Genomic DNA, 24,654 nt, shown 5'->3' on the forward strand with positions numbered 1-24,654 from the left:
TGCAAGAATATTTCAATGCAGAGGTCAGGGATTCTAAGCTAGCAGTTGTCAAGAATTTTCTGGAAGAGGTTTTTGCTTATCATTTCGAAATCATTCCTCTATTTTTGCTCTATTTCATCGTTAGAGCCCTTTCCCTAAATTGTTTAAACTTATATATTTTTAATTCCATATTTTCTTTATTATTTGTATTCATAGGTGTGAAATTAGAATATAGCAAAGACTGAAAATTCTTTAAATTGCAAATGCAAAGATGAAGCACGATTACGAAAAATAGCAATACATATTAAATAAGAATATTATACATATTAAATAAGAATATCACATATTAAATAAGAATATTAAACAGTTTGATAAACACAACAACAAAAAAAGAAAGTACAGTATGCAAAATAAAAAAGCGAGTACCCAGAATAACATTTTAAGTTTTGATTAGATTTACATGAACTAGGACATGTTTCTCTACATCTCGAGAATTTTTAAGCAAATCAAAACATTTTTGTACACAATTATAAAAGTCATTTATCTAAAAGAAATTCTAGGTAAAAAACAATTTGCAGTCATTCTTTATTATTTGAATAAATAATAGGTAAAAAATTTTAAATTTTAATGCATATAAATTTTAATGCATCATTTTAAAATGTGTAATTTTAAATAACGAAACATAACATTTGAACGAAGCAAGTTTAACAGATCTTCAGAAATCAAATATAAAACATATGACTTCTTCATGAGGGTTATAAATCCAAATATTTAAAAACATAATAATGATAAAATAAAAAATTATAAATATTTTTCTGAAAAGCAGTTTTTATGTTTGATTTCCTAAATATCATCTGCACTAATTAGTTAGCATATCAAATCATTAAAATTGAGTCCTAGTACATAAAAATCGGATCATTAAGATAAAAAACTATTCAGGGTGTTCACCTTTCTATTTTGTGCATCGTACAATTAAAGTATGAATTTAAGAACAACCACATGATTGAAAATCCATGCAAGAAAACACTTGCTATGTCCTAAAATACACTGTTTGCAGAAAACATTTGCAGAAATAATATTGCAAAAAATACCAAATTTTTTAATATTAACCAAAGAAAAACCAAGCTTTTAATATCAACATTTCATGCCTCAAGATTTTTATAAATGTGTAATTACAATTAATTCATTGAGTACAGTTATGGAAAAAAAATCAAAATTTTTGCATTGGGAAAAAAAAAACTAATCCAAGTGGATAAAAGAAAGAAAATCTAATTTAAAAAGCAATATGAAAAACAGTTTTTTAAACAGCTAATAATTGAAATCTTAATCTAATTAAATTTGTAGAATTAATTTTCAAGTTATTTGTTTGATTATGGCAAAGATTGAAACTAAACTTAAAATTAATCATTAAAAAAAATACTCGGGATGAAATTGGATACTTGGGAATAAATTGGAATTAGACGTAACACCACCCATGAATAATGATTTCTCACTTTTAATGCTTTAGCAGCTTTGTTCCCTTCGATTTTCTTTATCAATAATATAAAAAAAACTCAGAATTTAGGGCATCCTCTAATACTATTTCCCTGAAATATTGATGTTCTGAGTCCGCTTTTACCGCTGAGTACTTTAAGACAAAAAAAGGTTGAACAAAAATTTCTGATTCCTTCATTAAAACAATTTAAGATTTTTTGTTTCTTTATTAAATAAGTTACTTTTAAGTTTCAAAACATATTTAGGTACTTAAATAACATTTGAAAGCAATAAAAATATTAGTTTTCATGAAAATTTTCATGTCCTTCATATAGTTCCATCCCATTATTCAATACATTTTTGCCCAGTCTAACAGGCTTTATTAAATCGAGGTTCTACTGTTATGATGAAGAAAACTAATTATGATGAAAATTCAAATCTTATCAAGAGTTAAGAAAATTGTTAAAGTAAGTTTTACTTTTTAAAAGTAACACAAATCTGTAAACACATATCTATTTGTGTGCAATTTGTAACAATGCATAACTTTTTTTAATAGAATATGCAATAAAAAAATAATACATATACGCTTAATTTATCTAGATATCATAAGTGTACTTATTTATTCAAGAAAGATAACATATTATAAATCTCATTTACAAATAAATCATTATTATAGAGGTTATAAAAAATTTAAGATTCTATATAAAACTAAAATACAATGAATAACAAGAAAAAGGTTTTTTTTTTAAATCAGTAAGTGTGAAAAGCTATAAACTTTTCTTTTATATTACAAAAAATTTTATTTGTTTCAACTTATAATACTTATTTGTTCAACTTATAATACTTATCTAAATAATTGTATTGATCACATTAATTTCTTCCTATGTCCTAGGTGTCTTCTGGAAAAAAGGAATAGGTCTGGAAATAGGTGTTTTCTGAAAAAAAATTGGAATTAAATTAGTTATCAAAAAAATCTTATCAAAGTTGAATTTGTTGAATTAATACTTGTAATATAACTACAAAAACTGTACCTAAGTCTGTTATAACATTTTTAATTTAAAATTGTTATATTCATGATTAAAAAAACACAAGACGGATTGTTTACAAGCTGCAAATTGGACTGATGCAAAACACGTGGTTACAAACTTTTAATAATCCTCATATTTTAATAAATAACACTGTAAGTTTGAAATATTTTCTCATAAAAGAAGGTCAGGAAAACTTCGCTATTTAGTAAAACAAGAAATTTTTTTTTGATGGGGTTAAATTGATCTTAGTTTTTCAATTATTATTTTAGTATAGGTTTAGTACATGGATTTGTATACTTAGAACAGCTTCAAGACACAGGGTAAAGTTATTTTCTCCTAACATGAAAATCTGTTACAGTAAAGGACACAAACCTCACGCTCTGTGTAATGCCTAAAAACCTGAGGCTTTGTGTTTTATGAGCTTTTGCGTTATGTAGATTATTTCACTTATTTTTAAATTTAACTACTAATTATGGAAATATTCGTTTAAAGCAAATCAACCTCAAAATGCTTTAAAATAATTTTTATATTAAAATACTAAAAAGTACTAGATATACACACAAGTATTCATTATTCATAGAAAAAAATTGACATTTTCTGCAGCTTTAGAACTAATAACAAACAAATTAATCAATTTTGGTACGCTTAGCTTTTGAAATTTTAAACTCTGAGCAAATTATAAAGCAAATAATGTAAAAAGTTAATAGTTCTTATTTACTAAAAGCAAAAATAAAAATGGGCAGTGTGAATAAAGCACAAATCAAATAACAGAAATGGACATACTATTGCTTTGTTTCTATGTGCAAGAACCTTCCTCAGAGTCCAAACTCCATAAGGTAGTATAGAAGTAAAGAGACAAGCGCCTGCAATGTGGTTTAACTAATAGGGACAGAGAAACAAGTTTGAAAAAGATAACAAAAGAAGAGAGATAATAAACAATTAGGAGAGGGTTTGGTGGGAACCACAGGATGCAAAAGATTAAATTTGAATAGATTTCCAAATATTGAGAAAGATCATTAATTAAATTATTAAAATTTTTCAAAATACGGAATGATTTCCAGAAATCAAATTCATCAGATGAAGAGCAGTGCTAAATGATTTTAGCAGAAAAAAACTCAAACCTGTGATTAGAATTCCAACTATGAAGAGTGATGGAAGATCAGTTAATGTTCTGATTTCGGACATATTTTTCATGCTCTTTAAAATGAAATTTAAGGATACCTTAAATTTGTAAAATACAGACCACATTAACATAAAATTTGTAAAATACTATTAAAATCAGCAAAAGGGTCTATAAAATTAATGAAATTTAGATGTCTGCAAGAGAGAAAATAACTTTAAATTCAAACGTATCCAAAATTTTAGGATTTTGGGGACTGATTTTCGTATAATGATTTCTTCAGCTAAAATTATTAAACATTGCTCATTGTCTACCGAACATGATTCCTTCCAACAAACTTGATTTTCAAAATATGGAATAAAGTTCAAGGCCAGAGCCACCCATGAAAATACTTCCCACAGCAAAATACCACCCCCAGCTGCCAATATCTGACCTGCTGTAGAAATGGGAAGCAACTGTTTTGCTTGGAAGACAACGTACCTTATAACAGTCATCAAAGGTAAAAATGAAAAATCATGCTTAATCTAGCTAGACAACTGTCTTCCACTTGTCTATGATCCAGTGTCAATGTTCCCAGACCCACTGTGGAGTGGGATGTCTGTAGAAAAGTCCCATATCCAACTGCATCTGCATCTGTGTGTTTTGAAATACTCGCACTTGAACCTGTATTGGGCTGTCAGCTGAGTGATTTTCTGACACTGATTTTGTATTACCAAACAGGGCAGTTCTCTTTCTTTGAAGTTCTCTTTTCAACATCAAATTTTCTTGGACATCCAGCGAATTCTACTGCTAGTTTCATAGTCATTTATCCAGGATGCAAAAATAATTACAACCACAGATTGTGAATAACCTATGAATCTTACAATTTCAGAGATACTTATTCAGAGTTTTTGAGCCATTATGATTTACTTTCCATCAAATTCACTAAAATCAGAAGCCTCTCCCATTACTCACAAAAGTAAATGAGAGAATAATTCCTTACCTTCTGCAGTTAATATTCTAACTTAATCATGTGCCCTCCACGTCATCCAGAGGAATTCATTGAAAAATATGGGCGTGGTCATATTTTGCTCCTCAGTGCATAGCAATTCATGTAATACAAAAAAAAAATTTATTAGAAAAGCCAAAAGGAGAAATAGATTTTAGATTCCTTCACTCTATCTTTCTTCCTTTACTATACAGAATTATTTAAAATTAGCTATTCTGTTAAATAGGTCTGGTTAAGAGGAATTAAACACTGACATATCTTATGAAATTATCATTATCATTTAAAATTAGAACGAAATAGAATTAAAATTTCAAAAGTAATTTTTAGGTTTAAATGTTTCACTTTTTGTACTATCTAGAAATCTTTCTTTCTTAACATTTTGCCGGCTATTTCGAAAAAAGTACATAATATTTTAAAAATCAGAAAAATTAATAATTATTTAATAAAAAAAAATAATTATTATTTTAGTTACTTATCTAATTTCTATGTAGAATTTTTGTTTGAATTGATGCATAATTATAATTTTTTATAAGTGCATTTATCAATAAATTTAAGAAAAATTTAATTTAAATGATTTGAAAATAATTAACCAACAACCATGGTCAGGAACACAAACCTAAAAAATCCTTGATGTTCCAGTTTTGCTCTCAAATAATAAGCTAAATCTTTGGCAATTTTACTATATATATACATGTACTTTAAGTTTCAGATTTTAATTTGAATTTTCTTTTATAAAAAGGAAAACCGAACATAAAAGAACATAGAACATCATTAAAAAGAGTATAGTATTTTTAGTACAAAAATAAGTTTTAGATAATAGTATGTTTAGCATGTCATGATCATTAGATCTTAGAACAAAAATGAATGATGCAAAACTCAATTAAATATAGGGGTGCACAATCTGCAGCCCACAGGCTACATGCGGTGCAGCCTGCAGAAACTTTTGAACACGATTTTTTTTAAATTAAAAGAATGGAAAATTTTGAATTGCATATTTGTGTCATCACTTTTTGATGCACTTAATTTGCAGATTCCATTGTAAATCTATGTTGTTTCTTGATTGCTTTTTTAAAGGTTATTAATACAAAATTCTGCATTATCTTCCAATATTTCAATATAATGCACAAATTTTGTATTTGAGTAATCCCTTTTCCACTGGCTTTATTTTTGCCAATTTCATTGTAAATTCAAGTGACGTTTTGATCAGTTTCTTTTTTTGTATTTATAAGGTTTTTAAAATCTTGATACATTTATTATACAGTAGAGAACCATTTATCCGGTATCCAGATAACCGGGAAACCAGAAAACCGGGTGAAATTTTGCTTGGTTTTCCCGCCATTTTAAACTAGAACGATAATGAAAATAGCAGAAATTGAACTCATCCTTGAAGTTGAGTAGAGGAAAATGTAAGGAAGGGAGGAATGTCTTATTTTCTCCTCTAGGCCGTCAATCAAACTCAAGGGTGTGGCATGCTGATTTCGTTTTCTGTTTGATTTACGAGGGGGGTGGGGAAAATGCATTGCATGCATATCAGTGAACATAGAAAAATATATTTATCTATTTGACATTGATTAATAAAAATAAAATCTTTTTCTTTTGAATAAATTCTGATTCTTTGGAAGTATGGTATCATTTGCAAGTTTTTCTTGATGTGGAATCACATCTGCTGTAATTAAAAATCGTGTTTTTATCAGCAAAAAAAAAAATTCATAAAAGGAGAATTGTTTATTAATTTAAACATAGGATTATTTAATGAAGTAGATTGCAGTTTTGTTTTTCTGATTCCACGATGTTCGATTTTTTTTTCTTTTCACAATACATTTTGCACTCAATAAATTAATTCTTTTGATAAATTTATCTAAAAATTTTTAATTAAAATGTTAAAATGAATCATAAATTTTATCATTAGGTTTTTTTTAAAATTCCGTTGATCTTGCTAGTTCCGGGTTTTAATATTTATGCTAGTGCCTTTTTTAAGTCGTTTCAGTTCGATAATTTTCAAGTGTTTTTATTTAGATTAATAAGTTTTCCTTTTATTTTATGGTCTCCGTTAGAGCCATGCATTTGTACATGGTATTTAAATTATACCAAGGTATTTAAATTATATCATTAAATTATACACAGTATTTTATACAATGTTATTGCAACCGGAAAATTTTAAAACTAGAGGAAAACGCAAATTTTTAAACACACTATTTATAATTTATTTTGTTTTAAATTGTTTGTAGCTTAGGTGACTTTTTTAAGGGAAAAAAGAAAGAAAAGAAAAAGTTTTCTATTTAAAATTCATAAAACCTCTAATAATTCAAGAAATAGTAATAATACCTGAAGTATAATACCAAATAAATACTTAATCTTATTTTGTACTATAATACTTTTGTTTTGATGAAAATTTGATTAAAGTTTTTGTTTAAACCCTATAAATTTTCGTTGATTTAAATATGTAATTTTTAACACCTTACTTCTGTGAGCATTACTATACATTTTTTTGTTGTTAGAAATAATATCCCCCCCCCCAATCGATATATATATAATGTCGTTGCTAAGAGGAAGGATAAAAACAGTTTTTAAGCAGGGGAAAAGGGTACAATATTTATTAAATTAATATTAAAGAGAGAACAATCACACAAAATTGAAGGTAAAATCTTGCAAAATAAATAGGTAAAATGTTTCGTTTTAGGGAAAAAAGGAAAACAGAGTAATTATAATAGGTCTATTAAATAGATTGAGGGAAAAAGTCTTTCTCACGGTTCCATTAAAGGGAGAAATCGAAAATGTTAATGCATAACTTATAGCCGAAAATAGATTAAAAAACAGGATGTGAATATTAAAGAGCGAGAAAGAGTGTGTAGTTTCGAGTAATAAATAAAGAAAAAGATTTAGATAAAGGAATAACATAAAAGGATTAATTGAAACCATTTATGTTACATCCCCCTCTCTGAAAAATTTTAATCACCATCCAAACATTAAAAAAACGTGAAGATGATAATCAAAGAATAAAATTTGTAATTTTAACATGCAATCAATATATAAAAATAATATGAATAATTAAAAACACAATTTTGTAAATAAGATAAAAATTTAACACACTTTTGTAAATAAGATAAAAATTTAACACAATCTTTCAAATTTAACGCACAATTTGTTGCAGATAAATGCTTGTAGACTTACTTTACATTTATATGAAATATTTTTAAAAAATTTTTTAATAGTTTCACTACATTTTAAAACTCACATCATAAAACATAAATACATAAAAATCATCACAATCACAAGCCATATTATTTAGGGTAGTAACAATGCCTACATTTTAAAATAATATTGTTAAAAGAATCTCTATGTTTTACATAGATTTGAACCACTTTTAAATAAGAAAATAAATAAATTTAGGAAAAATGATCAAAAATTTTTAAGTTTATTATTTTTTACTGTCTATGTAAATCTTGAATGATACAAATATGTTTTAAATTATAAATAGGATAGAGATAAAAGTTACTCTTTTCACATTATCCTAAAATTTAATATTGTCAATGTTTGCAAATAAAACCAAGATGTATAGTTTTTAAAATCTTGTGAATACAAATTGTAACGTGCAATTTTAAAATAGTTGGATTACGAATCACAATGTGTTAGTTATAATTCAAATAAATAAAAAGCTTGTTGTGGAAAATTCAAATAAACTGATATTAAATAGTGTTGTATGATTCATAAATTGTGTCAATATGAACAATAAATAATTCAAGTCACATAGTGTAATCACTTGAATATAAGTCATGGTGGTGATTTGGAAATCATTTTATTCCATATAGCTATCTGTAAATTGTAAATGACTTTCATACAAAACCTGATGTACAGTTTGCAAATCACTTTAATGCAAATCTCGATATGGAATTTTTAAATCATTAATGCAAATCCCATTGTGTGTTTTAATAAATCACTTTAATGCAAATAGCAATGAGTCCTTTTAAATTGCATCAATAAACAAAAAAATATTGTTTTAAATTTGTAAAAGAAAATATAAATTAAATGATGACAAAGTATTTTTCTTAATTTTTTACCAATAAAATGTTACAAATTATGTTACGAACAAATTACAAATTATATTATGTTATTTATTTTAAAATATTTGTTTTTAAATAATATTTTAAAATTAAAAGAAGGATGAATGAAATCAGCTTTCTAAAATGTCAGCAGATGAAGACAAAAGAATATCCAGTACCCTCTGATTTAATTAGAAAGTATGGCTGTTATACGTAACAATCCTTTTTACCCCTCCTCTTCAATGGGCACATTTCCACTTTTCTGCAGAACACCAAGTGGTTCTCAGCCAATGAAGAAACATATTCTACAGTTCTTCCTCTTTCACATGTTCATTTTTTACATTAATATATCTTCGGTAGTTCTTGAACTGGTTTAATAAATCAAGTTCCCTAAATAGTGCATTGAAGACAAGTCCATACCCTACATACATATGAGTATTGATTACTTATTTGGTTGAATATAACTTATAACTATTTGCTTGTTGCAGTGCTGAATTTCTTTACAAACCTTCAGCATTAAATATAAAACTAGATAATATGATCATTAACATTAATATAAAATGTTGATAATTTTAAAATTAAAATTTCAATAAGTCTAAATAAAAGAACGTAAATTCTTTAAATAATTCACTAACTGAAATACCATTTTAGTGGGAAAATGACTTGTAAGACCAGTAGAAAAAAAACTATCAGCACTAACTTTAGCTCCAATGAAAAGACTAGATCCTCTCAGTGGTTTGTAGTAACAATTCACATCAGAGTTAATTCTTTAAGAAAATGCCTATTTCAGAAGAAGTAAGTTTATAAAAATGCATTCTAATTGAAAAAAATATATACGTATGAGCAAATATTGAAAACTAGAAATAAAGCTTTATAAGAACATATAATTATAAAATAAAAATATATAGCAAAATAACAGCAGCAAAATAAAAACAGTAAACAGCTATTGATGGGATTTAAATTATTCAAGAATCAGTATGCTTAAATTTAATGCTTCGAACATATAAGTTAATAAAATTAATGGCATAAGCTATAGTCTGCTTTAAAAAAAATTAAAACGTAATTGAGATCTCACAAAAAGTAAAACTCTTCAAAAAATGAAAAAATATATCAACAGTTTCAGCAATCCTTAATTTCGTTGAGCTTATAAGTTGTGACCAAAAGCAAACATTTTTTTATACTGAAAAGTAAATATCATTCACTCGTAAAACACTTAATATTTGCTATTTTAATAAACCGCGTAATGTATTAAAGAAACTCCCCCGCCCAACCTAAAACCTACATCATGGAAGACTCTTTACCTTTTCTCAAGAAAATGGCTATATATCTTACATATGTGAATTTATAAAAAATATTGAATAAGTCTCATTTGTTGAATAAAAGAAGCAAACTTGATCAGAACATGATGAAATCGATTTAATTAAGAGGAGATGATTTCAGAAACATTAATCACAGATATCCTAGCACAAAATAAATGCTATTAATCTCAATGCTTGCAACTGTGTGTGCTTTTGAATGCACAAAATTACTTAAAGCACTACTAGTTTTTTTTAAAAAAATTTCAAGAACCAATATGCACATAACAGCTGAATCACAACATTCTAAGCAACTAAATTGAGCCATTAGTTCTAATTAATTTCCATTGGTCGTCAGAACATAATAAACCTCTTTGACTATCTTTTTTTTTCGAAACTATTTACAGAAAAACTATTTAACTCTATTCCTACCTAGAACAAACGATGGGACAAAAATGCCCTTTTAAAAGGCTTTTTTTTTAAAAAATAATAAGGAGATTATGTTTAAAATAATAGGTTTCTAAACATAGCAAACAAATGCTATTATGCATAACACCACAAAACTAAAGCTTGCTATAAGAACCAGACCCTAATAGAGTATTAATGGGTATAAGGAATTTATGATAGGGAAAACCTAAGCTAAATATAAAAACACAACCTTATAACAAGTAAATATTTTGCTCCCATAAGGAAAGCAGAGAAAAAATTTTACACCATGAAAAGTTGAATTTTTTAAAAAGACATTTTAAGGGCTTCACATCTTAATCTCCTGAATATCTTTTTTTTTTTAATTATTTTTAATTTTGACGGGAGAAATTTATCTTTTAAGAGAACTAGTTTGGTGGTCTAGCTATCATTAAGTCATATTGATGAATATCTGTATGATATTGATGAATCCACCATATTTATGAATATAACAATTTAATGTAAAACTAAAAATCTTTCTTATTTTGATGTTTTTATTTTAATTTTTGCTTATTTTTAAAATGGATAACCTGCTGGTTAAACTTCCTATCTAACTTCTAAACTTTAAGAAAGTTTTTTAATCTCTAATCATTGTAAGACTTCTCAGAAAATACTCTCGAGAATTTTGTCAAATGTTCTGAAACAAGGACTTTTAATATCGAAAATAAACAAAAAACAACTTTCACCAATTAAGTCATCAACACTTTCTTTACTCTTTTTTTTAAAATCATAAATAATTTTATTTTGCTAGTTTGCGAAAAGAAAAAGAACCTTAATTAACTAAAAATTTAAACAAAAATAAAAAAAAATTTAACAGCATATAAAATTCTCATGGCATTTAGGATATAAATTTTTTTTCTGTAATTTTTATTGTTCTACAACATAGACAGCATTTTTGAACATTTACAACCTTAAGCAAAAGACAGTAAATGAAGTATTTTAAAAATATTGTTTCATTTGGAAAATAGAAAACTTACGGCATGGTCACAGGAAACTGGAGAATACTTGAATAGTCCTCAGTTTACTCTGAGCCTTAGTTGATATTTTGTCCAGAAGTTACCTATTTACCATGACACTGGGAGAACCTAGAAAAAACTGGACAAAATGAAAGAAACTAAGAATGAACAATACAATTGCTTAGCAATAATTATTATATCAAAAACTCAAATTTAAAACAGTAACAGAAAGTTAGAATTTTTTCATATCAATTTTTTTTAAAAATATTTATTTCAGTTTTAATACAGAATTTTAAAATCAATATTATACAAGAGTTGGTTTGAGTATTCCTACTTAAAAGCATTTGTCTATAAAAAATAAGCACGCTATTCGTATTTGTAGATTGAATATGTGACTGGTAGTACAGTACGACTTTGAAAATCTGGACTTCTAAAATCAGGAAAGCTCTAAAATCAGGACTCTTACATCCAGTTCATCAGAAAAAATGTTCCAAATCAATTTTTTTTAAAAAAACACCTAAAAAAAGCACATAGCTGATAAAGAAATTCCAGTAATTCTCATCAGTGCTGTATAGATAAAGCATGCTGGAGAAGGAATTCTTCTACTACTTTGTTTTTCCCCAGAGTGATGAAAGAAAATTGGTTCTTTCTTCTTGAAAATGAAAATGATTCTGAAGGTTTTAAATTTTCAAAAGTTCAAAATTTAAAACTTGAAATAAATTAACTTCATGATTACGCAAAAAAGTGCGTATTTAAAATCGATGAAGATAACATTGAGGAGGTAATAAGTTGCAGCAACGAATTACCCGTTGTCAATCACATGACTGACGACAAAATAAAAATGGCCGTTTTAAGTAATGACCATAAAGAAAACGACAGTGATACAGAAGCGAAAACTCCTAATGAAGAAAGATCAGTTTTGTTGGATGAAATGTTAAGTAATATGGACAGTGTTCTTAAAGGTTTGGAGCAAAGAGACAGTGTTGCCAGGTGCCAATAACCGTTCACCCCGAGATAGTGTTGTAAAATCCCCTAAAAATTTGAAGAAAACCCCAAAATTTTTAAGTACAGTAGGGAACCGATTAACTGGAACAATCGGGACCATCGCTATTCCGGATAACTGATTTTTCTGGTTTTCTGAATCGCTACAAAAAGCCGTTTTTTTATTGTTAAACCCAACTAAAAAAAAAATATTTGGAAATAATCTTAAAAAGAAGAAAAATGATGAAGTAATACACTAATAATTATTTCCAAAATGATGGCAAGATAAACATCTTTCAAAAAAGAAAGAAAAATCCTAAAATCCTAAGAGGAAAAAAAAAATTTTTTTTTAAAAATGGAGGGAAAATTTATTGAATTTCGTTCCGGTTTTTTGGTTTTCTGATTTCCGGATAACGGGTTCTGTACTGTATAAGCATTAAAAAATTGTACTAAAGTTTAATAATGTATAGAAAACGTTGCTTTAATACTTTTTAATATTTTTTTTTCAACAAATTAATCTTTTTTGCATTTCAATCCTTACATTATCTTTAATATCTACTAAAATATTTAAGATATTTTTTTCAATACTTTTTGTCTCGCACATTTTTTTATAAATATTTTATTATCAACAATATAGTCTTCTTAATATTTTAATTCTAACATTATGCTTAAATTTCTGATAAAATATCCAACATAATTTCGTCAATACTTTCTGATATGTATATGTTTTCGCTGTTAAATATTTTTAGCATAAAAGCAGGTACAAAATTTTAACAACCATTAGAAAGTTCATATCGAACGTGCAAAATAGCATCAGCTGCAGTTATAGACATTTTATTTCTCAATTTGTCTTTAATAATATTTATTATGGAGAAACATCTTTCCACAGCTGCATTTGTAAACGGAATACTTAATAAAGCCAAAACAAGAGTGGAAATATTTTTTAATTTTAAATTTCCTCAAGAATTTTTTATTTCACTGATTTTTACCCATAAAGATTTTGTAGAATCACAATTCAAATCATCTACATTTGAGAGTAAATTCCATTCAGCAATTGTTTCATCGACATCAATACAAATTGATGAAAATTTAGCAACAATATCTGTAATATTACATACTTTGCCAAATCTTTTTTATGTGCATTTAACTGAGCTTTACAACATTTACAAAATACTAACTCACTTCTTCCAGTCACCAGTCACCAAAAATATATATATATTCTGATTTGAAATAATGTGCTGATAATTAAAGAAAAGGCTGAACAATTGTACTATTAATTTACCTTTAAATTGCTTTTCGTGTTCCCAATCTTTCTTGTACTTTTGTACGTTCTTCTTTTTTTCTTTATCCTTTTGGCATTATTTTTAAACCATGCACATTAAAAATTTTAAATAATTTGAATTCAAATTCACCAAAAGCACAGGTTGATCGTGCTAAGTAATAACTTACTACATTTAACTAAGGGGTTAAGTTCTAAAATTAAATCTTAATCTTTTTGCTTTGGTTTAACATATTGATTTTTATATTACCATCTCACACATTCAGTTATAAAATTTGGTATTAGAACGTAACCAAAATGAAACTAGTAAAATTCACAAATGACCCTGAAACAAACCCCTAGAAACAAATTCCCCTAAAATATCCACTGAAGATAAAAAAAATCCCCCTAAATTTAGGGGGGAAACCCCTAATCTGGAAACACTGCAAAGAGACATTGTTGATGAACACGAGTTAATGTTACTCTATAAAGTGAAAGAAAAAATAAGTAATCATAGAATGAAATCTACTAAACAACTTACAATTTTTGATATGTTTAAGAAATAATTCAGTTAACATTTAATTAATTGTATTGATTTAAATATATTATTATTTTAAGCTACTTTTTGTCGCTGTTTCATTTTTAATGTCTCTTATTTATTGTTTAAAGCGTATATTTATGTTAAGTTGTTAAAATTGAGGTTGGAGGTCTACACACGCGCGTTTAATCACGAAATCGACTGAGCAAATGCGAAACTTTGATAATTCTATCAATTTAAGTAAGGTATCTAAAATCAGGAAATTTTAGAAATCCGGACATTCAGAACTCGCGGGCAGTCCCAATTTTCGAGGTTGCACTGTAGTATAGTTTAGTATGAGATTTTTATATTTAGTAGCATTAAAAAATTTGATTCAGACATTTTAACAGCTCTCAAAATAGTCATAAAATAAGGTCCTATAATACCAATTTGCTTAAAATATAGAAGGACTACAGTTATTTTAATTTCTTAAGAAATTCTCTTAATTTATTTCTCTTTCCAATTGTTGATTTTAAGTTATTCCATATTTAAAAAAATATAAATAGCTCAGAAATTAATACTATTATTCAAACTAGACCCCAATTATAAACTGCTTAAAAAACTGATTTAATATTTGAATTTTCTTTTTGAAAAAGAACTTCAATTTTTTCTTATTCGATTCGAAGAAACTTACTCTTCTTGGGCAGTTTCTTTAATTATGGAGGAAACTTATCATTTCTGATTACAGCAGCAATTATAATTTACTATATATTATTTTTTAAAACTATTAATAAAAGATTTAAGAACTACTTCTCTCCCTTAATAAAAGAATGACATTCTGAAAGTTGAGAACAGTATTGTTTCAAAATTTGAAATTACTAATGTAGATATCATTACGTCTTTGAAATTTTAATTTTGTTATTGAAACCAGATGTTACTTGAAGCTGTGAAAAAATTTTCACAAGAAAAATATTCACCTATTATAAGACTGAAACTGATTTCATTAAAGAAAGATGTAAAAACATATTAACAATATATTGCACTACAAGTAAATAAAAGCAAGTATAAAGCCCTTATAAAAGTTGATACAGATCACTGCCTTCTTAAATAGAAAACCACCATACAAAATTTATGGTTGGCAAAAGTAAAGAATTAATATATTTGACGATAATTAAATATAAATGAAAAATGCTTCCAAGCATCATATGCTCTCATTTTTTCATAAATTATAGGTTTTCTATTTTATGACAATTTCAATATCAAATACTGATAAAGAAATAATTTTAATGGATACACACCTTATTGAAACTAGAAATTCTTGGTTGTACTGATTCAGGGTTCATCCTTAGCAAGCTAAAACATATACATTTTTATCGAAATTTTCTGTAAAGGAAATTATTTCAATACTTTAATTCATTCAATTTATAAACATTTCTTGCTAATAGTTAATAGTAAGTTACAACATAAATGATAGATGCAACCTACATATACAGTGGAACCCCGATTTTACGTTGTTTGTTTCGTACGTTATCCCGCTTCTTACGTCATTTTCTGCTGATCTGTGAAAATTGCCTATACCGATAATGTTAAAAATCCCGGATTTTGCGTTACCCCTTTTATGAAAATCCCGCTTGATTATTCAAAATGGTTTTACTCATTTTTCCGTGCTAGCATACCAAATGAGATTTTCAGTCGGTTTTGTTTGAGTTTGAAAGCTATAGCATTTTTTCTCAGTTTCCAAACCCCAGTCACCGTGTTCTTTTCTCGAAAGAAGATGTCGAAACGAAAATGCTTTTCTCTGTCCGAAAAGGCTGAAATTGTCGAAAAAGCTAAAGAATTTCATGGCACTAAAGTTGATCTTGCTAAATCTTTGGGTATTGCTTATTCAACTTTGAAAATGATTTTAAAGCAAGAAGCTTCAATAGAAATAAACGCTGAAAAACTCGGAAAAATTTGCCAAGAAGAGAAAAACCTTAAAAACATCTCCATATGATGAGTTAGAAAAAATTTTAATGAACTGGTTCAAGGAAGACAGAGCAGCAAAGATTCCTATAAATGGATCCATCCTGAGAGAAAAGGAGCTTGAAATTGCTGAAAGGCTTAAACTCCAAGGCTTCAGTGCATCAAATGGCTGGATCCACCGATTAAAAAAAAGGAACAATTTATGCTTCAAATCTATCTGTTGCGAATCCGATAGTGTGGATATGACACCTGTGCAACAGTGGAAAGAAGAAACTCTGCCAAATTTATTAAAGGGCTATAATCCAAGTGACATATTTAATGACGAAACGGGATTGTTTTTCAACCTATTGCCTAAGAAGACATTGACAATTAAAGGTGAAAATTGCCATGGAGGAAAGCTTTCAAAAATGCGCTTGACTGTTTTGCTCTGTACAAATGCCGATGGAAGCCAAAAGTTAACGTCTCTTGTGATCGGTAGAGCAGAGAAACTACGGTGTTTCAAAAATATCAAATGTTTTCCTACCGATTACGATTCAAACAAAAAAGCATGGATGACGCAAGCATTATTTAAAAATTTTCTTCGAAAACTGGATAAGAAAATGAGTTTCCAAAAGCACACCATACTTTTATTCCTAGACCAATGCACTGCTTATTTAAACCTTAAATTGAAAAACGTGTGAATAGAGTTTTTTCCAGCTAACTGTACGAGCAAACTTCAACCACTGGATTTAGGAACTATGCGATCATTTAAAGAGAGTTACCGGAAGCAACTGGTTAGAAAATCACTAATGTTTCTTGATTCTGGTGACTTTCAGGATGCTTCTAAGGCAAAAATTTATGTTCTAGAGGCTCTTTATCTGATATCTTCAGCTTGGGACAGTGTCGAACGAAAGTGTATTATCAATGGATTCAATAAAGCAAGACTTTCAATATCGGAGGAGGAGAGCGCTGTTGTTTTGGAAGAAGAAGAAGGTAGCGTGTCTGAAGTTGAGGATCTACCGGAAGTCGATGATGCATACATCGACTGTGACACTGACATCATTACTTCAGAAATCCCTTCCATGAGTGATTTAATGCCTGATTCCGATGATAGAGCTTATGACGATGAAGATGAAATAACAGAAGACGTGCCAACAGCTGATCAAGCGATACAAAGCATAAAAACTCTAAAACAATTTTAAGAAGCAAATTTGCAAAAAATTGTTAGTATTGAACGAGCTGTATACGAAATTGTACCTAAAAACGAAAAGCAAGTAAAGATGACTCATTTTTTCCATTAATTTAACTGGTAGGTGTCAATTTTTAAAAATATGCATAGATTTTTCTTAACTCCGATTTTACGTTATTCCACTTCGAGCGTTTTTTATCGCTAGTCCAACAGAAAACGTAAAATCGGGGTTTAACTGTATTAATTATAATAAACTTCATTCTAACATGGAATTTTGAGTGGCTGAACAAATATTTACCGCTTACAAAATTATTTTAGTTGTCCAGTCACCACTATTACTTACCAGAAGAAAAAAAATTACAACACGCTTAGTTATTTGCAGAATTTCTTACTAGCAAGTATATAGCATAACTTTTCAATGATTCAAGGTAGACAAAAGCAGTTTAACAAAGACTTTTGAGCAAGATTAAAGAGGTTCAAGAGAAATTTTGGCTCTCTAAAGAAAATTTTTGGTCTGATTTAAAAATTGCTAAAAAAATTTTACATTAAAAAATTTTGCTTCTAAATGCAAACCAAAGGGGAAGAACGGTTTGAATCTATTTTTCACAAATTGCATTTTGAGGGTCACTAAATTTTGACAAATCAATAACGAGGGGGGGGAGAGTTCTCCCTCAGTTATTACACAATGAAGAAGGGCCATACTGAGAAGAAATCCTACCTTCAGTGAGCAAAATTGTTTTTTCTCCAAATCAGCTTTCCTGGACATAAATCGTTCTTCCTCGTGATCTTCGAATGTGTTACAAAGCAAATAGCTTTGTATGTCTATTTATTTATTTAAAATTAGTAAAAAATTCTAAAACTATACAAACTTAGCTTTGCAAAATTTTTTAAAAGTTATTGTAACTACAAAAAGCCATAATTTGGGGGAGGAATTATTGGGAATTAAATAATTTGGAATTTCAAAGCAAAAAGAAAAGAAAAATTTGTTCTACGGAAGTATTAAGCTTTGAGAATTTTCAGGGGATCTGAATCCGATCCATATCGTGATCTGTCCCATCAACAACAATCGCCAAGGTGCCAAATAGATTTTAAACCTGCAAAAAAAATTTTGATGTTTGCCCGTGGGCTAAATTATATACCTTTCTAGTTGGTCCCTTTCTGTGATATTCTCACGCGTCACTGCCCGGAAGTTTCCAAGACTTGGCGATTATTCTTCCACGTATCACGATACGGAAATCTCCCTCCAATTAGGATCAAGTATTAACTTTAAAAACAAGATATGCTTATATATTCATATTTCATTATTGATGAGCGAAAGTCTGACAACTTAAATTAAGAACGTGTTAAATGAAAGTGTTTACTCTTTATTAAGGAGCAAAGCATGCAAAAGACAATTTATTTTCATCAAAACAGGGCAAACAAGTATAAGATTAGTATCTAAAGTTATATAAAGTTTATGGTGCTCATTCGGTATTGAGTATTGAGTATAGTAAAGTGCGGCGTGCTCTCTGCTTTCGCTTATAGCACTGCGTTTCAATAGGTAAGGCTTAATTTAGCCTATCAAGATTTATTTGAGCTCTGAGGCTCTTCTTCAAATGCAACTCTTTCGGTATCTGGTGACATGCGCTTTTGTTGATATTTGAAAAGAAATGTGTTTTATTCTAAAAATTAATTTTGCTTGTTGCTCACTACGCGCTAACTATGCCAACTACTCATGAATCGAGCTTAAGGGTATGACGTTAAATAACTCTCACTTTGAGTTTTATTTTGAAAGTTGCAGATGTGTATTGTCAGCAAATAAACTAGATAAGCTTAACATGTGGGTGATAAGTACTGACGTATGTTTAAATTGTTTATTTCTGCTCAGATTATTAACTATTTATACAAACTAAGACTGTTCTCAATCATTGTAAGGAACGCACATCCGATGGCCGTCAAAATAGAAAAGAAGAAAATACGTGGAAGAAAATATTTCACCTATCAGGTTCTCATTTTCACTCAACAATGATCGGAGGTACATGAATCGCATGCAGTGAGAATGGTCGAATTGCCCTTTAGTTTCGTTTTTCAAATTGGCTTGTAATTGGGGATCGAAATGTGCTGCAGGTGGCGTAGAGCAGAACTCTCGACCTAAGGCAACGCTTTACATGCTTTCTCCACTAGCGTCATAGAGGAAGGAAGTGCGTTAATTTCTCTCTTGATTTTTATATAGATTAAAATCTTTTAAGTTGGAAAACAATATAGAACTGAAAACTACATTAATCATAGTTTAAAAGAAAAGCATCACGGAAATTTTAAAAACATATTTTTATTTAATAAAAAGGGAAAATATCGTAGAACATTCCTATGCAACTGTAAAGAGGAGGAGAGGGAAGGAATAAAACCGGTCTCTCCCTAGACGGAGTATTCGAGCGTTGCGATCGCCAATGCAATTTTTTTAATAAAAGTCTTTATCTGAAAAATAATACTGCCTCTCGATTAAAAATACGGTGGTCTGGGAAGTGAGGATAGTACAAAATCATGCTATCACAAATCGTGAGGCTACTTCCTTAATATAGACAAGGATCTGAAGAGGAATTCAAAATAAAGTAAATTTAATTGAAGTTTCTTAGGGAAAAAAATTATTTATTGAGTTTTATTTTTTATTATTTCGTATCACTGTCATTTCCAACTACAATATAAAAGTTTAATTTAATATATAATGCGATCTGTCCGGCAGTGAACTGATCGTAATAACACGGTTTCCAGTAGAGCATCAAAGTCAAGCATCACTGGCTGAGGTGTGTAAGCGAATGGGTGGTCACTTTGATCAGCCTGCGTAGGGGAACGTGGTGCGCGGTATCGGTCCTTGTTGAATTTTTCTACCGTAAAGTGCTCGACTTCTGGTTCAGGTCATCGGGCTACCAAAGCAGGGGAACCATCCCCTCTGCAGAGGATCACAATTGCGATGGTATGTCTTCGGATCATCTTCAGGGATGCCCCAGAAGCAGAGAGTGTCGAAAACTGTGACGTACGTCACAAAACAACGAAGTCCAGCAGAACAGTTNTCATAGCGTTCTGAACAGCAGAACAGTTTGCATCTTGAATAAGTGACAGCGTTTTCCTGCGAGTCCCCTCCTACCTGCCTTCGGTAGTTTTGCAGAACAATCCCCAACCCTAATCACATATATTCTTTTTAGAACATAATGACCTGAAGGTTTAAAAGCTTCCCTTCATAATCTTGCAGAACATTTCCTTCCACCTCATTCATCACGCCCACTTTCCTCTCAAGTAATGAATAGATAAGGATATGACACTTGGCTCTTGTAACGATGGGAACATCCGAACAGGTCATCTGCGCAATGTATCACAACATGAAATATCTGCTAATATAAACTTCAGTAAAATGTCTGCCCGTGAACATGATAGAGTTGCTTGCTTTGACTGCGATGAGCATATTATTTTGAAAAATTTAAAAATTCATTACAACAGACCAGCGAATGTTTGTGCTTGCAAATGTTGCACCATCTGGGCACTTGTCCCCTTGAAAGATTTTAAGGCAGCCCTCATTTTAATGTTTGGACCTTCATATCATAGGCATTTTATTAATAATTTATCATCATCGTCATAAACAAAATTTTGTACTTCAAAATTTATTGTAAAAGTATCAAATCAAGAATGTTTTCCCAGGTTTAAATAATAATGTTGTGTATCTGTGTATAATCCTGTAATTTAATAAATGAAAATATAGCATTTTAACGTAAAGTTAACTTTTTTTCGCTGTGAAATGCTTGCAGAACATTTGTATAAACTAATAAGTCCTGTTGCAGAACATTTGAAAATATTCTGCAAATGGGAGGGATGTTCCCCAGATAGTCGCCACTAGTCCATAGTGCAGCTCTGGTGTGACGCAAATAAAGTACCTGCCTATAAAGCAATCTAAATTTTTTTAATAATTTAATAGTTATTCTTTTTATTTTAGTTTGAATTTTATTTGCAATAATTGCTGAAATAAAAATATTCAAAATTTCGTCCTGCAATGTTATGTCATATAAATTCAATTTAAACTATAATTTTAATTAATTAATTTTAATTATTTAATTAATTAATTTTTACATAGAAACACGGCATTTTCATGTCAACATTCACTTTCAATAAACAGCATTTTACATATTTAGTTCTTGATTAATCGAACGCCGATCGATGAGGGCATTTCTTATGCTACCATTTAGTTTAAAAAAAAAAGAAACTAAAGGAATATTGTATGTAGACGCGCCAGTGAAGGTTTAAAAGCTGCATGTAAAAGGAATTGCTTATGCATGCACGAATCGCATTGACGTGCGATTGCATCTGCGAATCGCCATATAATAAGCATAATAAGAATGTTTCGTAAGACGAAAGTCATGGTCACGGCGTAGTGAGAGTACCATTGATATCGCTAAGAATTGTTATTTCTAATAAATTTTCTGATTTTTTTTCCTTTAGCCTTTTAAAATAAATTACGGATTTGTCAAAGGACAGTCGGACATTTTGCATCTGTTTCTGTTATGTCGAGTTATATAAAATAGAGCTAAAATTACACAATTCATAAAAGCAAAAAGCAAAGAAAAAAAACTAATAAATCAACTGAGATTAGTTTGTTACTTTTTGCGTCATCATTTCTTGAAATGTTTGATCTAACTTAAGTGTTATTTTTTTTAATGAGATATTTTCCAATATCTTTCATTAAGATTACGTACTTAAGAAAATGTTGAAGTGCTACGCTGAAATTGATTCAGAAATAGAATTTACGCCACTAAGTTTGAATCATTAATTTAGAATATATACGTTAAATAGAATGAAGTAAATCAAAATAACTTTATATTTCTAAATATGAATTAATGGAAATCAGTGCCACTAACCGCCAGCATAAACGTGTAGTGATTTCTTTTCCTTTTAAATTTATTTCCGTTAATGATTATTCCATTATCTATGCTTGATTGTTTTAAATTCCTTGCCAAGTCTTGCAAATCTATACAGTATACTCTAATAAAAGTTTTATTTTCAGCTGAAATACCATATTATTTAAATTATTTTATTTTTCATCTGTTTTATTTAACAATGTCTGAAGCTTTTTCTTTTATGAATCGTAGGTTTATAAATGTTGGTTTCCTTTTTTATATAGACATTTTGTATGTGAATTTTAATTCATCGAAAAAATACTTATCTTGAATAATCGCTCAGATTTAAATATTCAATAATGAATACGTAATTTTGCGATACTAAAGCTTTTTTCTCCATATCATTAGTGATACGATAAAGTCTTAAAATTTTGAAATACTGATTACGAAACAAAACCTCCATTTACTCTTGTCAGTGAATTACGTATAGCATATAGCAGGTAGTCAGTAGATTAAAAAAAAAAATTTTATTCTTTATTATTATTATGTAGTTTTTTTTTTTCCTCAGTATGATGAAAACTTGTTTTAGTATCGTAAAATTATCCTTTTATAATTGAAATTATTAATGTGCATTTTCAATAAAAAGTTGATGACTATTTATATTCTCTTTATTTGGTTTATATAGTGAATTCTCCTTATCCTTATTGTTATTTAAATACTCTAAGTGAATAAAGAATTTTATAAGATAATTTATATTCTTAATTATTTTACTGAAAATATTTCGATTGCTTATGTTCCATTTAATAATTATAACAATAAACACTATTTATGTGTCAGTTCTTGAGATTATATAAGCAAAACTATGAGTTGCCTTTTTACTACTATAAATTGTTTTTACTGTACATTCTAATTATCTTTATGTTGATTTAGGAAAACTTGAATGTTGTTATTTTAATTAATGAAAAGATTTAACATTACTGTCAGCGGTGAATCTGCCATCGTAAAATATGCTCAGCTTAAAAGATAAAGTAGGAGGTCTTATCCCCCTTTAATTTCAAAGTTTTAGACTATTTTCGCCTTATATCATAGTATTTAGGTATATTAATTAAACGTTTAACTAGAATATTATTTGCTTATCCTTATTAAGTAAAAATGATAAACAAAAACAAAATTTAAAGCATTTATTCTTCTTTCTATTGGATATGATACTAAAATCTTCAAGCAGAAACAAATCAACTAGGCTCTCTTTCCCTTCTCTCATAAAACTTGCTTATAAAGAGATGAAGTAAATTCGCTGTACCCAGTTTTTCAATTTGGCTTCTGCGCAAGTGTTTTTATTCATATATTTATTTTTCAAAAAAAATTAGCTAATGATCGGGTTTAAAAAATTCTTTCTTGGAAGATTTTATTTCAATGCTTCTCAACAATTAAAGCTAAATTTAAAAAATCAGTAACTTCCCTAATTATAATAGGCTAAAAAAAATGGTTGTCCCTCTTAATTTACACAATGAAACTATATAAGACATAGGATACTCATAATTCAGAAGAAGAAAAAACTTATTACTGAACTCTGCTATAAGAAACAGTATAAGAAATTGAGAAAAAAACCTGTGAATTTTATCAGTAGGATGAAACATAACTTGTATTTATTCCCGCTCTAAGTTAAGAAAAGGAAAAAAAATGATTTAATATTTTTATTAAAAATTTTATTGGAGTGTAAGTGGGTAAGACATATTCACACAAATGACGCGAAAGAAAAAACAATGTTTTCAGTGCTGAGTTCATACTGATAGCCAGACAATAGTAGGGAAAAATTGAGTACCTTCCTAGATTTTTCCCTTCCATATCTTAAATAGACACAAAACTTAATTTTTAGCAAAGAAATTAGCCGTACATTTTGTTTTTACTTTAATATAGGGGGATTTGAGATCAAATAGGCATATGTGATGTGGGAAAGACAGACACACACCCACAATCATGATTTGACACATTAGGTGGCAACATAGTGGTTGAAAAAAGGAAGATAAGTTACACGTGTGTACCTAAGTAAAAAAGTCATAAGAAAAAGCAGCAAATCATTTCAGATAATGCAAAATTATGAAAAAGTAAGCTCCATTAATTCCATTAAACTCTAATGACATTCAAAAAAGTACAGACAATAATGTAATTTGATATTCGATGCATGAAGAATTGGGCTTTGATCCTAATTTGACTTATGTTGGACCTAAGTCGAATTAGGATAAAAGCATAATTTTTCATGCTTATTGGCAACCACGTGTTTGTAGAAAGAAGCATTATTAAGAATTTAAGAAACATTATATTCAGAGTGCCATTTTTGATGAAATTGGATAGAACCACGGTGCAGTCGGAATAAGAGGAGTAGTATTACGCTCTCCTAAAGAAGTTTTTATATTACTATTAAATGCAATGCATCGTCCCAATCGATAAAAATAAAGTTTTAATCGATAAAATACAGTCATAAAAACAAAGTATTTGAATCAGTTGAATACCAAGAAAGATTTTGAATCGAAGACTTAGAAAGCACTTTTACATAAAAATGAAATA

At 28.7% G+C, this 24,654-nt stretch overlaps 1 long non-coding RNA gene across 2 annotated transcripts; it reads right to left on the reverse strand.

Annotated features, from left to right (window-relative positions):
- Positions 1–739: 739 nt before the first annotated feature.
- Positions 740–19,055, reverse strand: LOC107448942 (uncharacterized). 2 transcript variants are annotated; one of them, XR_011638207.1, is made up of 4 exons: positions 18,370–19,055; positions 11,366–11,483; positions 9,272–9,409; positions 740–2,387 (listed from the first exon to the last, which is right to left on the reverse strand). It is a non-coding gene; the product is annotated as an uncharacterized lncRNA (long non-coding RNA). The 2 variants fall into 2 exon arrangements; XR_006224976.2 differs by having other exon boundaries at positions 9,329–9,409; positions 18,370–19,051.
- Positions 19,056–24,654: the final 5,599 nt, after the last annotated feature.

The sequence above is a fragment of the Parasteatoda tepidariorum genome, chromosome X1 (assembly GCF_043381705.1).
Source record: "Parasteatoda tepidariorum isolate YZ-2023 chromosome X1, CAS_Ptep_4.0, whole genome shotgun sequence".
Lineage (NCBI taxonomy): Eukaryota > Metazoa > Arthropoda > Arachnida > Araneae > Theridiidae > Parasteatoda > Parasteatoda tepidariorum.